Source organism: Capra hircus, chromosome 9 (genome assembly GCF_001704415.2).
Source record: "Capra hircus breed San Clemente chromosome 9, ASM170441v1, whole genome shotgun sequence".
NCBI lineage: Eukaryota > Metazoa > Chordata > Mammalia > Artiodactyla > Bovidae > Capra > Capra hircus.
The window spans coordinates 44,106,884-44,130,116 of record NC_030816.1 but is presented as its reverse complement, the minus strand read 5'-3'; the positions used below and the strand labels follow the sequence as shown (position 1 = coordinate 44,130,116).

Sequence of the window (23,233 nt, the reverse complement as noted above, 5' to 3'; positions counted from 1 at the left end):
CTTTCCTCACAGTCCAACTCTCACATCCATACATGACCACTGGAAAAACCATGGCCTTGACTAGACGGACCTTTGTTGGCAAAGTAATGTCTCTGCTTTTGAATATGCTATCTAGGTTGGTCATAACTTTCCTTCCAGTATATATATAGCTGTAATAAAATGTAAATGCTATACAAATAGTTGCCTGCATGTTGCAAATTCAAGTTTTGCCAGCTGAATTCCTGGATGTGGAACCTGCAGATACAGAGGGTCAACTGTACTTGAATTTCAGTGGCTATATCTTCCTTGATTATAGGTTAAAGTTTAGTTCTCCCCCAGAACTCACCCCAGTTTGTACTATAGAGACAGAGAGCATTAGAATTAGAACTGTTATGGCAACCCACTCCAGTACTCTTGCCTGGAAAATCCCATGGATGGAGGAGCCTGGAAGGCTTCAGTCCATGGAGTCACTAAGAGTCAGACACGACTGAGTGACTTCACTTTCACTTTTCACTTTCATGCATTGGAGAAGGAAATGGCAACCCACTCCATTATTCTTGCCTGAAGAATCCCAGGGACGGAGGAGCCTGGTGGGCTGCCGTCTATGGGATCACACAGAGTCGGACACAACTGAAATGACTTAGCAGTAGCAGGTTCACAAGAATATGATTTCCACGGTGACACGGACTTTGCTTTATTCACTGAAGCAGAGCCAGCAAGCAAAACAGTAGTAGGGTGTCAGTGGGAACAGAATCAAATTACAGTATCTTTTCCAGTTCAGTTCTTTAATTGTATAGCTGAGGACACTGAAACTCCAAGTGAAGTGACTCGTTAAAGGTAAATGTTAATTTAGCAGATCAGTAGATTAGAATTCAGTTTTTCTTGTATTATGATCAGTGGGTTTTCCAGTAAGTCAAATAGTTACCAACTGGGCAGCCACAAGACAATACTTCTCTCAACCATATCTTAGAACCACAAAGAACAGAAACAAAGACCATTCCCACTTTTAGGTACCGTTTTGCTACAGAATTTAAAGAGGTGGGTCACTGGGTATGGTGTGAAGCACTTTCTAGAAATGCTCAGTTGAGGGAATTGACTGAGTGCATGATCAATTATTCATAGTGTACTGGTTCATAACCTTCAAAATGCAGCACATATTTGTAAATTTGATAAATTGAAACATTGTCTTTCTTACTGCAGACTTAGTCTTACAACTCTGAAAGTCAACAGCAATTTTATTTTCCTTCAGGAATAAAAATTCATTAAGAATAATCACCTAGGAATAAACCTAAGAAGTCAACAGAACTTATATGAAGAAAATAATAATTCTTTACTCAGCTACACAGATATATATGTAATTAAATAAAGGAACAGAATATGTTCTTGAGATAGGAAGACCCAGTGTTAAGTAGATCTTCATTTTATTCAAATTAATTCACAAATTTAATAAAATGAAAACTCAGTGAAAACTCTAAGAGGCTTTAAAAACTAAAATTTAGGTAGACAAGTATCAAAAAATACTTTATAATGAATAAAGTTAAGATAGTTATAATTAAGTAGCATGAATTATATAATATAAAAATCTAAATATGTATTAAGTAAAATAATGTCATATTAGCCAACAAAATAACTAATAAAGAATTAAATAAGATTAGGAAGTCCAGAACAGGCCCTAGGGTCTACATGACCTTGGTATAAAATTTTAAAACCCTGTGAGAAGGATGAACTTTACAGTAAATAATATCAAAGCAAGTGAAAAGATTAATGGGAGGAGAAAGTTAAAAAATACCTTACATTGCATATGAAATATATTCTTGATAGTCTAAATTTTTTTCTTCTTCTTTTTTTTCTTTTTTTTTACTTTATTTTACTTACAATACTGTATTGGTTTTGCCATACATCAACATGAATCCACCCCACAGGTGTACACGTGTTCCCAATCCTGAACCCCCCTCCTACCTCCCTCCCCATACCATCTCTCTGGGTCATCCCAGTGCACCAACCCCAAGCATCCTGTATCCTGCATCGAACTTAGACTGGTGATTCGTTTCTTATATGATATTATACATGTCTCAATGCCATTCTCCCAAATCATCCTACCCTCTCCCTCTCCCACAGAGTCCAAAAGACTGTTCTATACATCTGTGTCTCTTTAATATAAAATCAAAGCCATTTAATAAAAGAATGGTGAAGAAGTATTTTTGTAAATTTGTTATGGATAATGTTTTTCAAAGCATTATAATAGTGATATAAACCATTATGTATGGAGAAGGCAATGGCACCCCACTCCAGTACTCTTGCCTGGAAAATCCCATGGACGGAGGAGCCTGGAAGGCTGCAGTCCACGGGGTCGCTGAGGGTCGGACAGGACTGAGTGACTTCACTTTCACTTTTCACTTTCATGCATTGGAGAAGGAAATGGCAACCCACTCCAGTGTTCTTGCCTGGAGAATTCCAGGGACGGGGGAGCCTGGTGGTCTGCTGACTATGGGGTCACACAGAGTTGGACACAACTGAAGTGATTTAGCAGCAGCAGCAGCAAATCATTAAGCAAAAGATAGACTTATAAAAAGGTAAACTCTGTGTCAAAGAGTGGTATATGTAAAATCAGAACATAACTGGAAACCACTGGTTTGTGTATATATAAGTATACATGTATACATATATATCAAATTATATATATATATAATTTGTAATTACAATTATTTCACTCACTCAGCAAATATTTTAGTGTCTAATGTATTTTAGGCACTCTTTTAAGTTCTGTTTATTAAGCAATGAATAAAATAGATCATAAAACTATATACATCTATATTTCCAAGGAGTTTATATCCTAATGCGGGTGGGATGCAGATATATAGGAAACAACATGAGTATGTAAAATATATACAAGTATATATATGATAACAGTGAGAAGTGCTAAGAAGGAAAAATAAGGCAGGGTAGAAAGATGAGAAATATTGCTGATGGCTGCAATTTTAGATCCAGCGTATAGATCACCTTGAGTAGCAAAACCTGACCATTTATTCCTTTTTAAGAAACAAAATGGAAGTAAATGGAGGCAAATGCATATACATAATGATATGAATCAGCAGAGTATCTATTTTGCATTTTAAAATGGAATTAAATAAGCTTTTACTGGAGATTTTTAATATTATCAGTAGATATCTGATTTCTGATTCTGTAAAAATGGGAGATGAAGTTGCATTTCTGAAGTATGAAAAGGCAAGGCAAAGGACCACTCTTTATTCCGTCAATGTCCACAGGAACTCCACCTATCTTCTCTGTCACTTTCTTTCCATGAATTGTTCCTCCTGATTTTCTTTGATTGAATTGTCAGGCATTATCTGTGGAAACCTTTCTACTACTACCTAACTGCTACTTAATATGCTTCTCACATGCTGTAAGACATAAATGTCTGAGAAATGAATAGGAGAAAGATAGCTCTGCATCTGTTGCTAAAGACAGCCTTCACTGCACTCAAAGGAAAAGAATACTGGAAAAATTTTTGATTAAATCACCGGATCTATCAAGAAAAAGATGTAAAGACTTAATAGGCATTCTAAGATGGAGGGGTTGTTATATATAAGTCCTAAATTGTGGATACTTGCTCAAAGTACATGCTTTGAAGGGCAATATAGAGGTACCCTGAGGGTCTGTAATTTCTGTTCTAGATTGAAGATAGAAAAACAGTTTCTATTGGACTGCTTGTATTTACAAGGTAAACTAACAAATCTGTGTAGAAAAGATTTCCAGGGCTTCCACTGCTTGTTGTAATGCTTATTTTATCTGTTCTGCTCCAGCTTTCCCAATCAGATCAATGCCCAATCACTTACTGACTGCCACTATACTATCTGGGGCTTCCCCGGTATCTCAGTGGGTAAAAGAATCTACCTGCAGTCCAGGAGATGCAGGTTTGATCCCTAGGGTGGGAAGATCCCCTGGAGAAGAGAATGGAAAGTCATGCCAGTCTTCTTGCCTGGAGAATCCCATGGGCAGAGGAGCCTGGGGGGCTATAGTTCAAGGGTTGCAAAGAGTCTGACATGACTTAGCAACTGAGCACATACATATGTATAAACTAGATAACTAATGAGAAACTATTGTATAGCACAGGAAACTCTACTTAATGCTCTGTAGTAACCTAAATGAGAAGGAAATTCAAACAAGAGGATATATATGTATATACATATACATAGCTGATTCACATCACTGTACAGCAGAAATAATACAGCATTGCAAAGCAACTGCACTCCAATTAAAAAAACCCTAATTCAGCTTTTGCCACGCCTCTGCTGAAATTCTCTAGTGGTTTCCCAGCTTCATCAGTAAAAACAGCTCAAGTATTCAGAGTAACTAGGTAACTTCACTGCCTACTACTTTCTCCCTTGCTTTTTAGTTATAGTCTTGTGACCAGAATTCACCAGGCATGTTCCAGCTTCATGGCCTCACATATGGTGTTCCATCTGCCTGGAACATTCTTCCCGCCCATGGTTTGCTCCCTTTCCTCCTTCATATTATTGTTACCCTAACTGTTTTTAAACTTGTCAGTCAACCTTTGCCTTACCACCCCGTTCCTACTCCCTATTCCAATTTATTACCATCTAAATCACCATATAGTTTATTAATTTTCTTAGTTATCTCCCCTCCATGTCTCTAGAAGTTTAAAATAAATTTTAAAATTTTATTTTAAAACATATTTAAAACATAAACTGCAGCTCCAATGAGGATTTCAATTTTTGCATTTTTTCACAACCATTTCTATAGTTTCTATTTCTACACTATTTCTATTATTTCCTGATATAAATTCTGTATGTATGGAATCAATGAACAAGTGAAAGAGTTTATGGAAGAAAAGCATAAGCTGGACCTTAAGTATGGGAGAAGATTTGATTAAGCAGGGAAAAAGAAATGTAAATGTGATGATAGTGAAAAGAGAAATTATGCAAGTAAATGTTCAAAGAATCATACGAGAGGTTGAAGCAGTTCATGCTGTACAGAATTTAGTGGATTGAAATCTAAAAATAATCCCACGATGCCCTGGGATGGTTACAAATCACTTTTTGTAAGGAATAGTTCCTCCTTCAATTTCTCTATAACCGTCAAAAGCCACATGTATGATTCCAAACTAAAATGTCCATGTAAGAGAGAAATACTTCTATGGCAACATAAATAAATAAATAAAAATAAAACAGCACAATACACAACACCAAGCAATTAAGTGACCAATAACTACTGATTCTGAAAGTGGCTTTCCTTTTAATTCTTCACAAATTTTAATGTTAATTTAGACTTATTAGACATATTTAAGCTACTGGTGAAAAATACAGACTTTAAACTGCCAAGACAGATGAAAGTCAAAGGCATTCATTTATTCTGTTTCTTATGGGAAAAAATACTGGAAACTAAATCAATCTCTTTCTCCCTGTTGTCAATATCTCAGTGTCATCTTTGCAAACTTGCAGAAATATTTTTAAAAATATATTGCTTCCATATACCCTGAATGTTCACACAGATGTAATGATATTTAAAACAGTCACCATTACACACATTAACAGATATCCAAAAGAAAAACTATGTGGTAATCACTATTTATGCTAGAATCATACTTATTTCAACTAAATAATCACTATTTATGCTAGAATCATACTTATTTCAATTTATTTCTCTCTAACTTTAATAGAACTTTTAAAAACATGATTTGACTAGAGAATTGTGGAGGCAGCCTACAATTCTCTACTCTCATAAATTCTTCCAGGAATCCCAGTTGGAAGAGTCTTTATTTTGCTGACATGCCAGAGATTAAAAACTTTATATTTCATCTCATTTAATGGGATAATGAAACTGTAAATGTTTGCTTTGGTGGGAATGAAAATATAAAAAATGTCTTCAGAGTTAGCTAAGTATTAGGTTCCTACAAAGTACCCAAAAGGTTTAGGTATATTTCTCAACTACTCAAATGAATTTAATTAAAGTAAACAGTAATTCCTGATGATATATCCAACACCCTAAAAGTGTGGATGGCACAGAACTATGAACTTAAAAATTATAAAACCAGAGGCATATAAACAGAGATCTAAAGCTAACCTATGTTATACTTAACTGAATGTAGTCTTTTCCTGTGAAATTAATTCTAATGTTTAATAACCCTCAGTGTTAAATAAGTTGCCTTTTCTTTCCCTGATTCCTAAGGTAAATTCCGTGTACAGCTCAAGTCAGTTCACATATTCATGAAATATGTAAATAACACAGACTCCCTATAAGTCTAACTGCATTTTCTAAAGCATGAGAGCATCAGCCCCCGGTTTATTTCCAGTTAGGATAAGAGTTGAGATGGAGGAGCGCGGCGAGTCCCAGCCGACCGCGGGCTGCGGCGATGTGCGCTCGGGCGACGGTCGCGGCGGCGGCAGCGCCCACCCGTGGGCCCCCGAGGACGCCTGGATGGGCACGCACCCTAAGTATTTAGAAATGATGGAATTAGATATAGGAGATGCCACCCAAGTTTATATAGCGTTTTTGGTCTACCTGGACCTCATAGAGAGTAAAAGCTGGCATGAAGTAAACTGTGTGGGACTACCAGATCTCCAGCTCATCTGCCTTCTTGGTACTGAGATAGAAGGAGAAGGGTTACAGACTGTGGTACCTACACCCATCAGTGCTTCCCTCAGCCATAACAGAATAAGGGAAATCTTGAAGGCATCACGAAAATTGCAAGGTGATCCTGACTTGCCCATGTTGTTTACTTTGGCTATAGTGGAGTCCGACTCTACTACAAACTCACTGATGGATTTATGCTGCCGGATCCTCAGAATATTTCCCTTAGAAGATGACACCTATCCTTCCCGATGCTTACTTTGTTCACACAAGACTGGATTAAGAACCATCAGCCTGGTTCATCTTTTATCTCAGAGATAGTCAGGGCTGACTTAGCTGGTCCCATTCCAGAAGTTTTCTTTTTTGAAGAATAAAACTTTCCCATATAGAAGAATTTATTTTGTTTAAAAAAAAATAGTAAGATAGTTGCTCTAGAACTTTCTCACCTGGAGACAGTTTGATTATAGTCATATGCAAGTTTATGCCTATGGTATGTTCAGAAGGATAGGACATTCTTGAGACCACCATCTCTTTCGCTTACTGAACTCTCTCTGTGCCTTTTGGTCACTACAGCTCGTCTGCAGAAGTGGAGAATTTACTTTAGTCTGCTTTTTCATCCCCAGTAGAAAGTGTTCTTTTGATTGGTTTTCATGGTACAATTAATGTTACTTTCTTCTTTGGTTAACTTTAAATCAAAATTAAAAATATGCTCATCCAGAGTATAAAATTGCATATCTAGATTAATAGGGACCAGAGAAGTGTTAACCTACAAGAGCACTGGGCCTTTTTTTTCCCCATTCTTACTACTACCACCATACTGTATCATAGCTAGACTATTGTAGGAGAGATATTAATGGTAGCGGACAGTGTGAACCTTAAAAACATCTTTCTTCAGTAGACCTAGTTTTTCTACTTTTTCTTAATTAATTGTTGGAAAGAAACGTATTTTAAAAGTTAAAGCAAGAGTCAGAAAAGTTTTTCTGGAAAGTGCCAGAAAGGGACTATTTTAGGTTTTTCAGGCCATATAGATTTTCTCACAACTTCTCAGCTATGCTGTTTGTAGGATAAAAATAATTGTAGACAGTATGTAAATGAATGGATATGCCTGTATTCCAATAAAACTTTATTTACAAACACATGGCCATAGTTTGCCAACACCTGGTCTGGGGAAATAGTCAATAAACATACAAAGGTAATGAATGGTGTGTTATGTACCCATTAAAAATTAGAAATGAGTATACTGTAAAAGATGAGAAAATGCTTAGTAAAAAGAAAAAAGCAAGATACAAAAGTGTATGAATGGGTATGACTATGGCTGTAAATAACACACCAAGTGTATAATAAAAAAGAGGACAAAATAAATTCCTAACTGTGGTTATAATAGGAGGGCAGGGCAGTAAATGGATGGCTTTGTCTTTCTTTAAGATTTTAGTTTTCCTTTGTTGGTATTACTTTTATAATAAAAATGTTTTAAAGTAAAAAAATGTAAAAAAAAAAAGAGTTGAACAGAATTCTATGAACAACAGTGGAAATCCTAGGTTTTAGTTCAACAGGTGAGAGAAATCAATTCCTTCTTGAAGGAATGAAAAGCCTCTCTATAAAAATAAAGCAAAACATTTAACTCTTTTTGTGGCAATTATTATTATTTTAATTGGAATATAATTGTTTTACAATAATGCGTTAACTTCTGCTGTACAAAATGTGAATCAGCTACATGTATACATATATCCATACTCTCGTGAGACTTATTTTAACAGAAAATATCATAGTGCATCAATGTGCTTAGAACTGCTCATATCTCAATTTAACCTTAACAGAATAATATAGTATATGCTTTGTAAGCATAATGATAAATAATATATTTGAACACAGGAATTTAGTGAAACTGATAGAAAAATTAAATTGGACTATAAATTATCAAGCCTATCTAAATTGTATCTCCTTACAAAGAAAATACTTGATGACACTACATTGTACCAACCAAATGTTATAATTCTCTGTATTTTCCATGTTAGAAAACAAACCACTGTGAAATATGTAGTATAGAAAAAAAATTCACCATGATGATAAGTTCAATTCAGTCACTCAGTCATGTCCGACTCTTTGTGACCCATGAACCGCAGCATGCCAGGGCTCCCTGTCCATCACCAACTCCCAGAGTCTACCTGAACCCATTTCCATTGAGTCAGTGATGCCATCCAGCCTTCTCATCTTCTGTCGTCCCTTTCTCCTCCTGCCTTCAATCTTTCCCAGCATCAGGGTCTTTTCCAATGAGTCAGCTCTTTGCATCAGGTGGCCAAAGTATTGGAGTTTCACCTTTAACATCAGTCCTTCCAATGAACACCCAGGACTGATCTCCTTTAGGATGGGCTGGTTGGATCTCCTTGCAGTGCAAGGGACTCTCAAGAATCTTCTCCCAACACCATAGTTCAAAAGCATCAATTCTTCAGTGCTCAGCTTTTTTTATAGTTCAACTCCCACATCCATACATGACCACTGGAAAATCCATAGCCTTGACTAGATGGACCTTTGTTGGTAAAGTAATGTCTCTGCTTTTGAATATGCTACCTAGGTTGGTCATAACTTTCCTTCCAAGGAGTAAGTGTCTTTTAATTTCATGGCTGCAATCACCATCTACAGTGATTTTGGAGTCCAGAAAAATAAAGTCAGCCACTGTTCCCACTGTTTCCCCTTCTATTTGCCATGAAGTGATGGGACTGGATGCCATGATCTTAGTTTTCTGAACGTTGACCTTTAAGCCAACTTTTTCACTCTCCTCTTTCACTTTCATTAAGAGGCTCTTTAGTTCCTCTTCACTTTCTGCCATAAGGGTGGTGTCATCTGTATATATGAAGTTACTGATATTTCTCCTGGCAATCTTGATTCCAGCTTGTGCTTCTTCCAACCCAGGTTTCTCATGATGTACTCTGCATAGAAGTTAAATAAGCAGGGTGACAATATACAGTCTTGATGTACTTCTTTTCCTATTTGGAACCAGTCTGTCACTCCATGTCTAGTTCTAACTGTTTCTTCCTGACCTGCATATAGGTTTCTCAACAGGCAGGTCAGGTGGTCTGGTATTCCCATCTCTTACAGAATTTTCCACAGTTTCTTGTGATCCGCACAGTCAAAGGCTTTGGCATAGTCAATAAAGCAGAAATAGATGTTTTTCTGGAACTCTCTTGCTTTTTCAATGATCCAACGGATGTTGGCAATTTGATCTCTGGTTCCTCTGCGTTTTCTAAAACCAGCTTGAACATCTGGAAGTTCACAGTTCACGTATTGCTGAAGCCTGGCTTGGAGAATTTTGAGCATTACTTTACTAGCATGTGAGATGAGTGCAGTTGTACAGTAATTTGAGCATTCTTTGGCATTGCTTTTCTTCTGGATTGGAATGAAAACTGACCTTTTCCAGTCCTGTGGCCACTGCTGAGTTTTCCAAATTTGCTGGCATATTGAGTGTAGCATGTTCACAGCATCATCTTTTAGGATTTGAAATAGCTCCACTGGAATTCCATCACCTTCACTAGCTTTGTTCGTAGTGATGCTTTCTAAGGCCCACTTGACCTCACATTCCAGGATATCTGGCTCTAGGTGAGCATGAATGATCATACCATTGTGATCATCTGGGTTGTGAAGATCGTTTTTGTACAGTCCTGTGTATTCTTGCCACCTATCTTAATATCTTCTGCTTCTGTTAGGTCCATACCATTTCTGTCCTTTATTGAGCTTATCTTTGCATGAAATGTTCCCTTGGTATCTCTAATTTTCTTGAAGAGATCTCTACTCTTTCACATTCTATTGTTTTCCTCTATTTCTTTACATTGATGGCTGAGGAACACTTTCTTATCTCTCCTTTCTATTCTTTGGAACTCTGCATTCAAATGGTATATCTTTCCTTTTCTCCTTTGCTTTTCACTTCTGTTCTTTTCACAGCTATTTGTAAGGCCTCCTCAGATAGCCATTTTGCTTTTTTTGCGTTTCTTTTTCTCAGGGATGGTCTTGATCCCTCTCTCCTGTACAATGTCACGAACCTCCATCCATAGTTCATCAGGCACTCTGTCGATGAGATCTAGTCCCTTAAATCTATTTCTCACTTCCACTGTATAGTCATGATGACAAACATAAACACAATTCCCAGTTAAAACAATCTCTATTCCATATAATAGAAAAATGAAAACAATAAACTTTAAATCTATTCCGCTAATGAATGAATTGTTCTAACTCTGATAACAAATTTTAAGTCACTGTTTTTTTCCTATCACTTTCAGCTCTGCTTCCCTGGTGGCTAGATGGTAAAGAGTCTGCCTACAATGTGGGAGACCCAGGTTTGATCCCTGAGGCGGGAAGATCCCTTGGAGAAGGAATTGGCAACCCGCTCCAGTATTCTTGCCTAGAAAATCCTATGGATGGAGGAGCCTGGTAGGCTGTAGTCCATAGGGTCACAAAAAGAGTCAGACATGACTGAATGACTTCACCCTCTTTCTTTCAGCTCTGTCTGGACTAAATTACACCCACAATACCATGCCAAATAGTGATTATGGAAGGAATGGTACTTAACCTCACCATTTTTTTTTCTTTCTAAAATAGAAAGTTTTAAGGAGCTGAATGTTTTTAATGAAAGTTAAAAAATTATTTTTAAGTTTCATGCTGTAAAGTATACAATATTTGAATCAAGCTTGTTTGTACTCCCCTTAGTCTGATTCATACAAACGAAATTTCACAGCATTCAGATCAAGCAGTTAGCAGACAGTGGAAAAGTAAGAACAATATGGTAAAATATGTGTGCACTTATGCTACATGTTAATGCAGATCAGTCTTTATAACTGTGTTGCTTATCCCTTGAGGACTGTAATTCCATCTTGTCCTCTTCATTCTAGGGAAAGCTCTCATCCAGACTTCAAGTCTGGAAGAAACCAGGAAGATTTACTAATAACAAAAGCACCTTCTATGGTAACCTGAAAGTAGGGAAAGTGGTGAATAATTTCTACTTAGTTCTCAAATATTAATATTTCTTTATGATGGATATGGATGTGGGCATTTTTGTTTGGATGTCAGCACTCTCAGAATAGAGAAAGAACATTATCCTGAATTCTCCCACTGGCAGTGTTCTCAGTAAAGGGTGTAGGGCGGGAGAGATGTGTTGGAGCAGAATAAGCTAACAGTATCAGAGTCACAGAAACCTGAAGCTATCCAAAGAGAAAGCGATTCTTTGAATCTCATGAAATGCTGGCCATTTTTAATCTTTTGAGGTTTAATCACTAATGAGTGATATGCTACATGATAACTCTGTCTCAGGCTCTAATCATCCACTTGCTCAGGATGCTAGAATCTTTTCTCTGGGGTTCAATAAGCTGAGCCCACAAGCCCTTCAACACCTGCTCTTGCTACCACAGAACAGATTTCAATACATAAGAGGAAAAAGACTTTATTTTTTCTTTCTTTTTTTTTTTTTGCTGCTATAATTAGTAGAATCAATGCACTATTAATTCAGATTATAAAATATATAGTTAGTTGATATTTACATGTGGATTTTTAAAACCCAGTTAATATGGCAATTTTTATAAATAATTAAACTATCTTTCAATTTCAGAGATCTCCTTTCCTTGAAGGGTACAAAATGGAATAACCTTAATTTATGTAATTCTGTTTGAAATGATGGCTACTTTAAAAAGTGAAATAAAGTGAAAGTCACTCAGTCATGTCCGACTCTACTGTGATCGCATGAACTATATGTCCATGGAATTCTCCAGGCCAGAACACTGGAGTGGGTAGCCGTTCATTTCTCCAGGGGATCTTCCTGACCCAGGGATCGAACTCAGGTCTCCTGTATTGCAGGTGGATTCTTTTTAGCAGCTGAGACACCAGGAGAGCCCACTTTAAAAAGTGTTATCTATCACATATTTTACCATATAAAATGCTGATAATAAGAAATCATAGTAGTCATCAAAACTATAAATGTTTCTAGGTAAAACTTTTTTCCAGCATTCACCACATAAAACTTTAACTGAAAGGTAATATTGATTTATAAAATAATGACTTGTAAAGAAATTATCGCTTATACTGAAACAATGCCAAAAATTCCTGGTGCCCAATAAGGTTAATCAAAGATGTTCTTATTATATATGCTATTCAAATAAAATCCATTTTTCAAATTTCATAAATTATAGTCATATAATTTATTTAATCAAACAAAAGTATATGACAAAATGAATACAAACCTACCCAAGTATCATTATCAGTTCAGTTCAGTCATTGCTTGGTTGTGTTCGACTCTTTGCAACCCCATGAACCGCAGCACGCCAGGCCTCCCTGTTCATCACGAACTCCCGGAGTCAACCCAAACCCATGTCCATTGAATTAGTGATGCCATCCAGCCACCTCATCCTCTGTCATCCCCTTCTCCTCCTGCCTTAAGTCTTTCCCAGCATCAGGGTGTTTTCCAAAGAATCGGCTCTTCGCATCAGGTGGCCAAAGCATTGGAGTTTCAGCTTCAACATCAGTCCTTCCAACACCCAGGACTGATCTCCTTTAGGATGGGGGGGTTGGATCTCCTTGCAGTGCAAGGGACTCTCAAGAGTCTTCTCCAACACCACAGTTCAAAAGCATCAATTCTTCTGTGCTCAGCTTTCTTTACAGTCCAACTCTCACATCCATACATGACCACTGGAAAAACCATAGCCTTGACTAGATGGACCTTTGTTGGTAAAGTAATGTCTCTGCTTTTGAATATGCTATCTAGGTTGGTCATAACTTTCCTTCCAAGGAGTAAGCGTCTTTTAATTTTATGGCTGCAGTCACCATCTGCAGTGACTTTGGAGCCCAGAAAAGTAAAGTCAGCCACTGTTTCCCCATCTATTTGCCATGAAGTGATGGGACCAGATGCCCATCACTATACAATTAAAATATAAGATAGTTTATTCTTGAGCAGACGTAAGTAAAAAACAAAATAATTGTTTATGTAGAGACTAGGAAGTAAAATTAGCATTAACGTAACTTCTGATGTTAATCAATATGAGTAGTTGCACAATTAAATAAACAATGTAGATAGATGTTTTGTTTAAGCTTCACTTACATCAGAAAATAACATCCCTCAGTTCTTACTTTTTAAAAGGCAAATAAAGTAAGGTCAGGAGTATGGGAAGCAAGCTTTTAAGAGGTGTATTTTAACCATTTTAGTTACTTTATAGTTGGTTGACAGTCCTTGACATCTTTATTGCTTTATCAGGCAGCTAAAAAGTACATTTAAAAAGACTAAAAAGGGGTATGTTTTTGAATAGTGTTCAATGAGATGAATGATTATAGTTAATTTGCATTTTCATGGTGCTGAGTTTTGGAATAAATTACTTGGCCTATGACATGAGTCAAGTTAATATAAATTTTGGTTGTGGCTTCAATGGAGAAAATTATACCTTCCAACCCCCAAGTAACTTTTCAGTTTCATTGTGGAAGACACGGAAAATTGAATGAAAATCAGCAAAGGAAACCCCTTCAGTAGATGACAATTAGTTCTCTCCTATATTGTTAGACTGTACACTGAAATAACTCCTTTGTAAAACAATTTAACAACAACTACAACATCTTCGACTAACTAATCGTATTTCTGTAAATGTATCCTAAATAGTCAATGTATGGCAAAACCAATACAGTATTGTAAAGTAAAATAAAGTAAAAATAAAAAGTTAACAAACAAAAACAAAAACAAAAGATGCTAAAAGGTATACCTTTAGAAAAATAGGAAAGGATTACCACTAGTGGTGAAGATTTGAAAACAATCTATTGAATATTCTCCATATATTAATATATAAAGCCACTGAAAGTAATGTTTTTAAGAAATACTTCATTTCAAAAGGAAATGATACTATATGATATTAAAGAAAAAGTAGAATATAGAATCAAATTAACACTATTAATGACAATTTGGGAAAACTTTAACAGTTGGTGATCATTTCCTTTCCTGTTTGAACGCTGTACATATCTGAACCTCCTATTCTCCATAACAAACACATGTAGCTTTTATAGCCAGAAACAATAAATGTTATATAAGAGTCTCATAGAGTAAAAGATTCTTATTTGGTATCGTAAAATATATAAAAATAAAATTTAATATATATACATAAACAGAATAAAATGTATTCTTTAATTTTTTTGATTGAAAAATCAAACACAAGATATTTTTCATATGATTCCCATTTTTAAGACATAAAATTAAAAAAAGACATTAATCATCAGAGTTAAGTATTCATTAAAGAGATGTTGTACAGCAGTATAAAGCCTAAATCAGACATGGATGGACCTAGAGACTGTCATACAGAGTGAAATAAGTCAGAATAAGAAAAACAAATACAGTATATTAATGTATATATGTGGAATCTGGAGAAATAGTACAGATGATCTTATTTGCAAAGCAGAAATTGAGACACAGAAATAGAGACCAAACATATGGACATCAAGAGGGGAAAAAACAGGCGGGAAGGATTGGGAGATTGGGATTGGCACACATACATTACTGAGACTGTGTATAAAAGAGATAACTAATGAGAACCTACTGTATAGTTCAGAGAACTCTACTGAATGCTCTGTGGTGGCCTAAATGGGAAGGAAATCCAAAAGAGGGATGTATGCATGCATATATGTGAATATATATATATATATGCTGTAATATATATACACACATATACACATGTATACATACATATATATATACACACACACATACAGGCTACATGCATACCAAATCACTTTAGTCATGCCTGACTGTTTGTGACCCCATGGACTGTAGCCCTCCAGGCTCTTCTGTCCATGGGATTCTCTATGCAAGAATACTAGAGTGGGTTGCCACTTCCTCCTCCAGGCTATCTTCCTCATTCAGGGACCAAACTCGTATTTTCTTATGTCTCCTGCATTGGCAGGTGGGTTATTTACCGCTAGCACCACCTGTGAAGCCCACATATACTTATGTGCTGTGCTCTGCCCAGTTGCTTTAGTTGTGTCCAACTTTTTGTGACCCCATGGACCATAGCCTGCCAGGCTCCTCTGCCCATGGAATTCTCCAGGCAAGACTGGAGTTGCCATTCCCTTATCCAGGGGATCTTCCCAACCCAGGGATCGAACCTGGGTCTCCTATATTGCAGGCAGATTCTTTGCCATCTGAGCCACCAGGAAAGCCCAAGTATATGTACACATATAGCTGAGCCACTTTGCTGTGCAGTAAAACCTAACACAACATTGTAAAGCAACTATATTATTGATGTTGTTCAGTTACGAAGTCATGTCCGACTCTTTGTGACCTCATGGACTAGAGCCTGTCAGGTTCCTCTGTCCATGAGATTTCCCAGGCAAGAATATTGGAGTGGGTTGCCTTTCCTTCTCCAGGGCATCTTTCCGGATTAGTCATTGAATCCACGTCTACTCCAATAAAAATGATTAAAAAAAAATTCAAGCAGAGATTTCCTTGCCCTGTAAGAGAACCAGACTAAGGAAGATGGTTTCAGTCTGGGAAAATGGGAACTTGGAGGCAACAGCACCATTCTTAGTACCAATTGGCAGCCAGACACAGATGGTAGCAAATACATTAGAAAAAAATGAGCATTTTAGGGATGGCCTTTCTCTTCATGTTTTCTATCCTTCCTGTGTTGTATGTTATATTTCTAGTCTCTCTTCTCAGTTCTTCTGCTTCTGTATTGTAGTCTATACTTTTTTCACCATTATTTTCTATTCTTTCAACTACTTTATTCCTGCCTGCCTTTACTTATTCCATTGTCTGGTTTCTATAAAACATAAGTTCCATTTGACAACAGCTGTCTTAACATGCACAATAGAGCCTATTTATAATGTTTGAAAATTAGTAATAAAAATAGTCATATTGAAACAATCTCTTTGGATTCACATTGAGGCTAAACAAATATTTCATAGGAAATATTTCCTTTCATTAAGGGAAATATCTAAAGTATGATAATTTTTAATTTTTTTCTTATATTAGAACACAGTTGATTAACAATATGTTAGTTACAGGTGTACAGCAGTGATTCAGTTATAGATATATGTCTATCTATTCTTTTTCAAATTCTTTTCTCATTTAGGTTATTATAGAATACATAATTTGTAAAATACAGTGAATAAAAATAAATTACATCAAAAAATGCTGAGAAGTTTCTGTTATATGAGTAAGTTGCTTTATTTTTAAGAAGTCTTAATATGGGGAAAAATCCTATATAATACACCCATTATCACTACTCCTATTATGTTGTCTAGTATTAATTATCAGTTATTTAATTGACACAGTAAACATCCTAATAACTGCTATGGTGATTCAATTTTGTAGGTGAAGAATTTTAGAGCTGGGGAACATTTAACAATGTAGCATAAAAAGACATCTGAGTGCAAAGGGCCAGAGGCACTTCCGGAGACCTGCCCAGCTCTCTCATATGTCCTAACTTACTTCACAATTATTAATGATAACATGCATCTACTGAGTAACAAGTCCAACTTACAGACATGTCCTACAACCATACCAAGCACTAGAAACACAACCTTAAAATCATGTTGGTGAGCATTATTCAAAAGAATACAGGTGCTAACTTTTTAAATAGCAACAGATTGAGTATCTGCTGGTCTTTCTTTGCTCAACTTTTTACTACACAGCACTAAGCTTTTGAATTATCAGGAATTGATTTCTAAAAATCTTTTCTATTTAATAATGAATATGCAGCACATTATCTATATTTCAGACCAAGAATACAACAGACCCTTTCTAGCTTCCTAAATAATGTGACGCTAAATCCTTATAAGTTTCTCATTACCTGAATGTGTCAAGTAGCTCATAACATTAGAAGTTACTCTTAGAGAATCAACTTGAAATATTTAGGGCTTTTCTCCGCGGAACTACAGATATCTTTAGAGGCCTTGAAAGCTATAGTTTGCCTTTGAGTATGTATTACATTTACAGAATTTTTAGGTTATATGTGAAACAATTTAATAGCAAACATCTGCATGTTTTAAATAGTATCTTCTCTTTTAAATGACTACTTATCAGGTCCCAAGTCACTTTTTTATATGAAATTAATAATTTACACATGTGTAATAGCTATGACAAAAGTCTACAGCATATAAAAAAAGCAGACACGTTACTTTGCCAGAAAACGTCTGTATAGTCAAAGCTATGGTTTTTCCAGTAGTCATGTATGGATGTGAGAGTTGGACCATAAGGAAAGCTGAGCATCAGAAAATTGATGCTTTTGAACTGTGGTGCTGGAGAAGACTCTTGAGAGTCCCTTGGACTGCAAGGAGATCCAACCAGTCCATCCTAAAGGAGATCAGTCCTGGGTGTTCATTGGAAGGACTGATGCTGAAGCTGAAACTCCAATACTTTGGCCATCTGATGAGGAGAGCTGACTCAGTTGCAAAGACCCTGATGCCAGGAAAGATTGAAAGCAGGAAGAGAAGAGGATGACAGAGGGCAAGATGGTTGGATGGCATCACCACTCAATGGACATGAGTTTGAGCAAGCTCCGGGAGATGGTGAAGGACAGGGAAGCCTGGCGTGCTGCAGTCCATGGGGTCACAAAGAGTAAAACAGGACTGATAACTGAACAACAACAGCAACACATAAAGTACTAACTGAGTTAAGTAATTATTTTCTATGTCAGTTGGTAAAAATGACTAAGTAAATCTAAGGCATATATTTTTTCACTTCACTTCTAAAGCAGAATCATATGTTTTCAGAAATTTCTTGTTGATTATTGAGTTTCTGTATTATATAAACCAATGGAGGTGATTTCAAGATTCTCTGGATGTATTTGTTAGGTATGGCTTCTAAATTTGTAAGCAATGTAGCGTAAGAACAAATATTGAAATCATTTAGAAATCAGAAAGAAAACAATACTTAGCCCTGACAAGAGAATACTAAACTACAACCTTAAGATGGAATGTATGTGCAGGCATGAGGGTTCAGCTGTGTCCGACTCTTTGAGACTCCATGGACTGCAGCATGCCAGGCTCTTCTATCCATGGGATCTTCTAGTTAAGAATACTAGAGTGGGTTGTCATTCCCTTCTCCAGGGGATCTTCCTGATCCAGGGATTGAACCTACATCTCCTGTTTCTCCCGTATTGGCAAGCAGATTCTTTACAACTTTGGAAGCCCAAGATGGAATGTAGTAAATTTCATATTGTGCATTTTGTAACACTACCTGCTGTATTAACTAAGGGTCATTTCTCCTAAGCCAATCTTTGCCAAACATACTGGACACTTTGAATCTCCTCTCTTCTCTCCTTTCTTTATGCTATGATGAAAACAGGTATAAAGGCAGATGTCCTTGGGGCCTTTATTCTCTACTGCGTAAGTTGTATGTTCCCCTGTATAGCTATAAAACAATCTTACAGAAAACCTATAACCTTCTGGCTTTGGACTTTTTTACAGGGATTTAAAGAAGATTTACTAATTGAATTATATTTTAGATAAGGTAATATGGAAATGTTTCTGGCAACGGTGTGGGTCAGCAGTAGCCTGCTCCAGGGTCAGGGGCACTGAGTGCAATAGTGCTTGCATTGGACATATTGAAGGAGGTTGCCATTATCTTCATTACTTCCAACACAGTTTGGCCTCAGGTCAAGCAAGAGGGAAGGAACACAGCACAGACCATCAGAAGAAAATTGGATTAAAGATTTACTGAACATGGTCCAACCAATCAAAACAAGACCCAGTTTCCCCCTCAGTCAGTCTCTCCCATCAGGAGGCTTCCATAAGCTCTTATCCTTATCCATCAGAGGGCAGACAGAATGAAAACCACAATCACAGAAAACTAATCAAACTGATCATATGGACCACAGCCTTGTTTATCTCAATGAAACTATGAGGCATGCCATGTAGGGCCACCCAAGATGGATGGGTCATGGCAGAGAGTTCTCACAAAACACAGTCCACTGGAGAAGAGAATGGCAAACCACTTCAGTATTCTTGCCTTGAGAATCCCATGAATAGTATGAAAAGGCAAAAAGGTATGTATGATGCTGAAAGATGAACTCCCCAGGTCGGTAGTTGCTACTGGAGAAGAGTGAGGAAGTAACTCCAGAAAGAATGAAGAGACAGAGCCAAAGCAAAAATAACACCCAGCTGTGGATGTTACAGGTGATAGCAGTAAAGTCCAATACTGAAAAGAGCAATATTGCATAGGAACCTGGAATGTTAGGTCCATGATCAAGGTAAATTGGAAGTGGTCACACAGGAGATGGAAAGAGTGAACATCAACAATTTAGGCATCAGTGAACTAAAATGGACTAGAATGGGTGAATTTAACTCAGATGGTGATTATATCTACTACTGTGGGCAAGAATCCCTTAGAAGAAATGGAGTAGCCATCATAATCAACAAAAGAGTCTGAAATGCAGTACTTGCATGCAGTCTCAAAAATGACAGAATGATCTCTGTTCATTTCCAAGGAAAATCATTCAATAGCACAGTAATCCAGGTCTATGTTCCAACCAGTAATGCTGAAGAAGCTGAAGTTGAATGGTTCTATCAAGACCTACAAGACTTCCTAGAATTAACACCCCAAAATGATGTCCTCTTCATTATAGGGAATGGAACCCAAAAGTAGGGTGTCAAGAGGTACCTAGAGTAACAGGCAAATTTGGCTATGGAGTACAAAAGAAAGCAGGTCAAAGGCTAAGAGAGTTTAGCCAAGAGAATGCATTGGTCATAGCAATCCTGTTCCAACAACACAAGAGAAGACTCGACACATGGACATCACCAGATGGTCAATACCGAAATCAGATTGGTTATATTCTTTGCAGCCAAAGATGGAGAAGCTCTATACTGTCAGCAAAAACAAGACTGGGAGCTTATTGTGCCTCAGGTCATGAAGTCCTTATTGCCAAATTCAGACTTAAACTGAAGAAAGTAGGGAAAACCACTAGACCATTCAGGTATGTCCTAAATCAAATCCCTTATGATTATACAATAGAAGTGAGAAATAGATTCAAGGGATTAGATCTGATAGACAAAGTGCTTAAAGGACTATGGATGGAGGTTCATGACATTGTACAGGAGGCAGTGATCAAGAACATATCCAAGAAAAAGAAATGCAAAAAAGGCAAAATGGTTGTCTGACAAGGTCTTACAAATAGCTGAGAAAAGAAGAGAAGCTAAAGGTAAAGGAGAACAGAAAAGATATACACAAGTGAATGAAGACTTCCAAAGAATGGCAAGGAGAGATAAGAAAGCCTTCCTCAGCAATCAATGCAAAGAAATAGAGGAAAACAACAGAATGGGAAAGACTAGAGATCTCTTCAAGAAAATTAGAGATACCAAGGGAACATTTTCATGCAAAGATGGGCTCGATAAAGGACAGAAGTGGTATTGAAACTAACAGAAGCAGATGATATTAAGAGGTGGCAAGAATACATAGAAGAACTGTATGAAAAAGATCTTCATGACCCAGATAACCACGATGGTGTGATCACTCACCTAGAGCCAGATATCCTGGAATGTGAAGTCAAGTGGGCCTTAAGTGTCACTACAAACAAAGCCAGTGGAGGTGATGGGATCCAGTTGAGCTATTTTAAATTCTAAAAGATGATGCTGTGAATGTGCTGCACTCAATATGCCAGCAAATTTGGAAAACTCAGCAGTGGCCACAGGGCTGGAAAAGGTCAGTTTTCATTCCAATCCCAAAGAAAGGCAATGTCAAACAATGTTTAAACTATCACACAATTTCACTCACATCACACACTAGTAAAGTAATACTCAAAATTCTCCTAGCCAGGTTTCAACAGTATGTGATCCATGAACTTCCAGATGTTTAAGCTGGATTTAGAAAAGGCAGAGGAACCAGAGATCAAATTGCCAACATCTACTGGATTATTGAAAGAGGAAGAGAGTTCCAGAAAAACATCTACTTTTGCTTTATTGACTACGCCAAAGTCTTTGACAGTGTGCAACACAAGAAACTGTGTAAAATTCTTAAAGAGATGGGAATACCAGACCACCTGAACTGCCTCTTGAGAAATCTGTATGCAGGTCAAGAAGCAACAGTTAGGACTGGACATGGAACAACAGACTGGTTCCAAATAGGAAAAGGAGTACGTCAAGGCTGTATAACTTATATGCAGAGAATATATAAGTATATAACTTATATGCAAGGCTTATTTAACTTATATGCAGAGTACATCATGAGAAATCCTGGGCTGGAGGAAGCACAAGCTGGAATCAAGATTGCCAGGAGAAAATATCAATAACCTCAGATATGCAGATGACACCACCCTTTTGGCAGAAAGCAAAGTAGAACTAAAGAGCCTCTTGATGAAAGTGAAAGAGGAGAGTGAAAAAGTTGGCTCAAAACTCAACATTCAGAAAACTAAGATCATGGCATCTGGTTCCATCACTTCATGGCAAATAGATGGGGAAACAATGGAAACAGTGTCAGACTTTATTTTTTTGGGCTCCAAAATCTCTGCAGATGGTGACTGCAGCCAAGAAATTTAAAGACGCTCACTCCTTGTAAGAAAAGCTATGACCAATCTAGACAGCTTATTAAAAAGCAGAAACATTCCTTTAGCAACAACATCTATCTAGTCAAAGCTATGGTTTTTCCAGTAGTCATGGATGTGAGACTTGGACTATTAAGAAAGCTGAGCACCAAAGAATTGATGGTTTTGAACTGGTGTTGGAGAAGACTCTTGAGAGTCCCTTGGACTGCAAGGAGATTTAACCAGTCCATCCTAAAGGAAATCAGTCCTGAATATTCATTGGAAGGACTGATGCTGAAGCTGAAACTCCAATACTTTTGCCACCTGATGTGAAGAACTGACTCATTAGAAAAGACCATGATGCTGGGAAAGATTGAAGGTGGGAGGAGAAGGGGACAACAGAGGATAAGATGGTTGGATGCTATCACTGACATGATGGACATGAGTTTGAGTAGGCTGCGGGAGTTGGTAATGGACAGGGAAGCCTGGCGTGCTGCAGTCCATAGGGTCATAAAGAGTCGGACATGACTGAACTGAATGTGGAAATAAATTGACATTTTCCACGCATGATACTTGGAGGCATGTCCCAGAAATGCATGGTATAAAAAGTAGTAGCCTAGAAACAAAGGTGTGCAATAAAGAAGGTTACTAAATTGAGAGGATCATTTATTTAAGACCCAGCTTTGTGCTTGTTTGATACTTTTTAGGTACGAATTATGGACCATAGTTGATTCCCAGACATTTTTCAGGATACTCCATTTTAACCCTAGCAAGCAATTAATCCAACGATGAACTTTCTTTTAATAAGGTCTTGGCCTATGAAGGCTTAATATTGGAAGCATTTGTACTCTATCAGAGTTATACAGAATGACATGTACAAATATCAGTTGCTTGGGCATAACTAACTTTGCAAGAATAAAACAAGTAAGTGATGTCCTTCCTTCATATCAACCCAAGTCACCCCCTAACTCCTTCAGCTGTTATGAAAGCAGACATCTTGACCCTGTCTAGCACCTCAATATGTGAAACCGGCTCCTGCTGTCATCACAGCTGGCTTAAGAACCCCTTGGAGAGTCATTAGCTACAGAAAGTAATGAAATGTTTTATCTAATGAGGTTACAATATGAACTGGAACTCTTAACCCTCCTTAACTTCAGCTATCCAATAACCACAGCTCTTATTCTCACCTGTATACC

General features: G+C 37.1%; 1 protein-coding gene and 1 pseudogene across 4 annotated transcripts in view; one reads left to right on the top strand and one right to left on the bottom strand.

Annotated features, from left to right (window-relative positions):
• EPHA7 (EPH receptor A7) overlaps window positions 1-23,233 on the bottom strand; it is a 213,485-nt gene that overhangs the window by 67,898 nt on the left and 122,354 nt on the right. The window lies entirely within an intron of this gene.
• On the top strand, window positions 6,163-6,900 carry LOC102191615 (annotated as a pseudogene).